We start from the raw sequence: 5,948 nt of genomic DNA, 5'->3' as shown, positions 1-5,948 counted from the left end.
TACCACTGGCATACTTCCCTGTAGCTTGGTAACTAATATTTACAGCGGTATTGTAAACGCGAATCCTGTTGATAGATCTATCGGGCCTGACAACCCCAACCGGACTGGACGACCAGTATTCAACGGTTGCACAGTACTTCGTTTTGTGACTACACTTGGTACGGTGTAGTAAGATTTCATATTAAAGGGAATATGCGACGTGAAAATGTTAAGTATGGTTACCAAGTGCTCAACCACTTAGAATACTTTTATTAAACTGTTTATATACGAAATCTTGTGGTCTATATATATATTGCTGCCGGCATAAAACCTATATCTCACCAACTTTATGTTGACCTTTTAAAACATGTCTATTCTCAGGTGATTTCTAAAGCTTCCGCTGCATCATGTTGGATCTAACCAGGATCTTGCGTACGCATGTTTGTGTCAAAAATAAAACTGCATATCCGAGATGTTGTATTGTAAAATATGCTAGAAACCGTGTTGTTGTCATCATTTGTAAAGTTTGTAAGTCGAAGATTATCGCTAAACGTTAATCTTCTTTTTATTGTCTTAAGCTTGTAACAAAAATAATGGTTGTGGTTTGTAATGTATAATATATGCAGTTTTTCTTTTAAAAATGTCTCATATAGAGGTCAATACCTCGCAATGAAATCATACGTTATCTAACGTGTTCTTATGGTTAAGGACGGGTTATGACATGTGGTATCAGAGCGTTGGTCTTAGCGAACCAGGTTTGCATTAGTGTGTCTAACCGAGAAGTTGTTAGGATACATTAGTAAAGTCTGGACTTTGACCGGGTCTGATTTAAAAAAAAAAAAAAAAAAAAAACCATTGCTTATCACTGTTGGTTAAAATGTATGTGTAAATATTATGTAAGTACTAATGGGTTAGTTGTTGTGTGATAGATGTCGGGCTCGAAACTTATTATCACATTCAGCGACTCCGAATCAGAACCTTCAGATTGTGTTTCAGTCATTAACATATCCGATGACGAAAGTGGTATTTTTGGGGAAGACTCACAATTTCCGGATGAACCAACTATAGAAATATCGGAAAGTGAACCCGAGGAGGAAAGTGAACCCGAAGAGGAAAGTGAACCCGAGGAAATTACGAAAGAAAAATATAATCAAGGAAAGAAACGAAAAGCTAGTGAATTAGAAAATCCAAATCCCGAGTTTAATGAGAATGAAGTGGCACCAATTCCACTAAACACTACCACCCCTATCCCCGCTATTCCTATTAGTGCTATCCCGGCGTCTAGTTTTTCGGCTCCTCAGCCAAAACGTAGGGAGACAGCTAGGATTCGCGTTGGGGGATTCCCTGGACATAAATGTTTTGGGAAATAGATCAAACGATGCGCTGCCGAATTAAACCATGGAATCAAATAATGTTTTGTATAATATTATTAGTGTGGTTTGTTTAATGTTCGATGTAAGATAAGCATATGTAAAATAGCGAAGTATGAAATGCAATAATTTTCCATGGTTAAGTATTATTTAGATTGTAGTAATTGGTTCTGTACTAAGCTATTAAGTATGAACATTAACGGGTAGGTACTACCCTTGATATAATTATAAAACGCTAATAAGAAGAAAAGGCTTTTATAATAATACCTGGTTCATATTATTAACAAGCTATAAATGTACTATAAATACACACTACATCTATAATATTCCATGTGAATAATTATTTTCTTTCATTAGGAAATGGCGCGATTGAATCGAATGACGGAACAAGAACTCGAGGAACTCATCAACCAGCGAGTGAACGACAGAATGTTATGGGTTGAGGCTACAAGAGCTGCTGCAGTTAACCCAAATCCTCGTGTAGGATGCTCCTACAAGACGTTTCAAGCTTGCAAGCCCTCATCATTCAGTGGAACGGAAGGACCGATCGGTTTAACCCGATGGATAGAAAAGATGGAGACGGTGTTTAAAATCAGTGGTTGTGATGAAAAAGACATGACCAAGTTTGCATCGTGCACTTTACAAGATAGTGCACTCACATGGTGGAAGAATTATGTGAAGGCGGTAGGAGGAGATGTAGCTTATGATACTCCATGGGAAGAATTCAAAGCAATGATAATCACCGAGTATTGTCCAAGGAATGAGGTTATTAAGTTAGAAGATGAGTTACGAAGTTTGAAGGTGGTTGGTACTGAAATCACCAACTACAATCAGCGATTCATGGAATTGGTTTTACTATGTCCTGAATTGGTTCCAACCGAAGCACGGAAGATTGAAATGTACAAAGGTGGTTTGCCCAAAAAGGTCAAGGCAAACGTTACGGCGTCGAAACCTAAGACAATTCATGAAGCTATAACCATGGCGAACGAGTTAATGGATCAGGTCATTCTGGATAAGAAAGCATTCACTACTGAGGTGAAGGTATCGAGTAACAAAAGGAAGTGGAACGGAAATTATGATCGAGGTTACCAACAGCAATCTTTTAAGAAACCAGAAACCCCGAAAGGTGCGGGTAGCGGTTCAGGCTTTGGTTACAAAGGACAAAGTCCTTTATGCAACCGTTGTCACAAACATCACTTTGGTTACTGTAGTGTGTTGTGCACCAAATGCAATCGACAGGGACATCTTGTTGAAGATTGTAAGGCTCTCGTTACAAATGCAAATGGTAACAAGACTCCTGCCACCAACGCAAATAGAACTGCTTTGGCTAACATTACTTGTTTTGGGTGTGGAAAACAAGGTCACTATAAGAGCCAGTGCCCGAATCAGAATGGCGGACTTGCACGTGGAAGAGCGTTTGTTATTAATGCTAGAGAGGCACGAGAAGACCCGGAGCTTGTTACGGGTACGTTTACCATTAATAACTTATCAGCATCTATTTTATTTGATACTGGCGCCGATAGAAGTTACGTGTGTATAAATTTTTACACTAAATTGAATTGTTCATCATTACCTCTAGATGCTAAGTACTTGATTGAGTTAGCTAATGGTAAACTAATTAAAGCCGATAAAATTTGTCGTGATTGTGAAATAAATCTAGCCGGAGAAACGTTTAAAATCGACTTAATACCCGTAGAATTAGGAGGTTTTGATGTAATAGTCGGCATAGACTGGATGTCCAAAATAGGAGCGGAAGTTGTTTGTGCCAAGAAGGCAATTCGTATTCCTGGTAAGGATAAAATACCGGTGATGATTTATGGAGAGAAGGGTAATTCAAAGCTAAAACTCATTAGCTGTTTGAAAGCCAAGAAGTGTTTAGAAAAGGGATGTTACGCTATTTTAGCACATGTTAATAAAGTCGAAAAGAAAGAAAAGTGCATCAACGACGTGCCTGTGGCAAGAGATTTTCCTGAAGTTTTTCCGGAAGAATTGCCGGGATTACCTCCATTTAGATCGGTAGAATTTCAAATAGATTTAGTACCAGGAGCTGCACCAGTGGCTCGTGCTCCATATAGACTTGCACCGTCCGAGTTAAAAGAACTTTAAAGTCAGTTAAAAGAATTACTGGACCGTGGATTCATACGACCGAGTACTTCACCGTGGGGAGCTCCAATTTTGTTTGTTAAGAAGAAAGATGGATCTTTTAGGATGTGTATAGACTATCGTGAATTAAATAAGTTAACTATCAAGAATCGGTATCCACTACCGAGAATTGATGACTTATTTGATCAATTGCAAGGATCATGCGTGTATTCGAAAATCGACTTAAGATCGGGCTATCATCAACTACGCGTCAAAGAAGAGGACATTCCGAAAACTGCTTTTCGGACACGTTATGGTCATTACGAATTTTTGGTCATGCCGTTTGGATTGACAAATGCGCCAGCTGTATTCATGGACCTCATGAATCGAGTTTGTAGTCCGTATTTAGATAAATTTGTTATCGTTTTCATTGATGATATTCTTATCTATTCCAAGAGTGAGCAAGAGCATGAAGAGCATTTAAGGTTGATATTGGAGTTGTTAAGAAAAGAACAGCTATATGCTAAATTTTCTAAGTGTGCTTTTTGGTTGAAAGAAGTGCAATTTCTTGGCCATGTTGTTAATAGCGAAGGAATTCAGGTTGATCCAGCAAAAACTGAAGCTATTGAAAAATGGGAGACTCCTAATACACCAACACAGATACGCCAATTTTTGGGTTTAGCCGGTTATTATAGAAGGTTTATTCAAGATTTTTCCCGAATAGCTAAGCCGTTGACAGCGTTAACGCAAAAAGGGAAGAAATATGAATGGACCTCGGAGCAGGAGAACGCATTTCAAATACTGAAGAAGAAGTTAACTACGGCGCCTATATTATCGTTACCAGAAGGGAACGATGATTTTGAAATATATTGTGATGCTTCGCGACAAGGTTTTGGTTGTGTTCTTATGCAACGGAAGAAAGTTATTGTATTTGCATCCCGACAATTGAAGATTCACGAGCGAAATTATACGACGCATGATCTAGAATTGGGAGCAGTCGTGTTTGCATTGAAGATGTGGAGACACTACTTGTATGGGGTTAAATTCACTGTGTTTACTGATCATAAAAGCCTTCAACATATTTTTGATCAGAAACAATTGAACATGAGGCAACGTAGGTGGGTCGAGTTAATAAACGACTATGATTGTGAAATTCGTTATCATCCTGGGAAGGCAAATGTGGTGGCTGATGCTTTAAGCAGAAAAGAACGAGAACCAATTCGAGTTCGAGCAATGAACATAAAAATTCGTATGAATCTCAACTCACAAATCAAGGAAGTTCAACGAGAAGCACTCAATGAAGAAAACATAAAGAATGAAATAATGAAAAAGTACGAGAAACAACTTGTTGTACGGGAAGATGGAATTCGGTATTTTGCAAATCGTATTTGGGTACCGAAGTTGGGTGGATTAAGGAAGTTGATATTGAACGAGGCACATAAGACAAGATACTCGATACATCCTGGAGTTGGAAAGATGTATCAAGATCTTAAGACACGTTATTGGTGGCCTAACTTAAAGACCGACGTTGCAACATATGTTGGGGAATGTTTGACTTGTTCCAAAGTCAAAGCAGAACATCAAAAGCCGTCAGGGTTACTTCAACAACCAGAAATCCCAGAATGGAAATGGGATGGTATTACCATGGATTTCATCACGAAGTTACCAAAGACTGCCTGGGGATACGACACCATTTGGGTGATTGTTGATCGTCTCACCAAGTCTGCACATTTCTTGCCTATAAAGGAAACAGATAGAATGGAGAAACTATTACGATTGTATATAAAGGAAGTTGTTTCAAGGCATGGAATACCTATTTCCATTATATCCGATCGTGATAGTAGATTTACCTCAAAGTTTTGGCAATCACTACAGGAGGCACTAGGAACTCGTTTGGATATGAGTACCGCATATCATCCGCAGATCGACGGGCAGAGTGAAAGAACAATTCAGACTCTTGAAGACATGCTCAGGGCATGTGTGATCGATTTTGGAAACGGATGGGATAAATATCTACCGTTAGCAGAATTCTCGTATAATAATAGTTATCATGCGAGCATTGGAGCTGCGCCATTTGAAGCATTGTATGGAAGGAAGTGTAGATCTCCTATCTGTTGGAATGAAGTAGGAGATCGACATTTAACTGGTCCCGAAATCATACACGAAACGACCGAGAAGATAGTACAAATCAAGGAGAGATTGAAAACAGCCCGTAGTCGCCAAAAGAGCTACGCCGATGTTCGAAGGAAACCATTAGAGTTTCAGGTCGGGGACATGGTTATGCTAAAGGTGTCACCTTGGAAAGGTGTAATACGTTTCGGCAAAAGGGGTAAACTGAACCCAAGGTACGCAGGCCCGTTCAAGATCATCGAACGCATTGGACCGGTAGCTTATCGACTCGAGTTACCGCAACAACTCGCCGGAGTACATAATACCTTTCACATCTCGAACCTTAAGAAGTGTCTTGCAAAGGAAGACCTTACCATTCCTCTTGAAGAAATCCATGTCGACGAGAAA

Source organism: Rutidosis leptorrhynchoides, chromosome 4 (assembly GCF_046630445.1).
Source record: "Rutidosis leptorrhynchoides isolate AG116_Rl617_1_P2 chromosome 4, CSIRO_AGI_Rlap_v1, whole genome shotgun sequence".
NCBI lineage: Eukaryota > Viridiplantae > Streptophyta > Magnoliopsida > Asterales > Asteraceae > Rutidosis > Rutidosis leptorrhynchoides.
The sequence above is the reverse complement of the archived record's forward strand: the minus strand, read 5'-3'. Positions refer to the sequence as shown.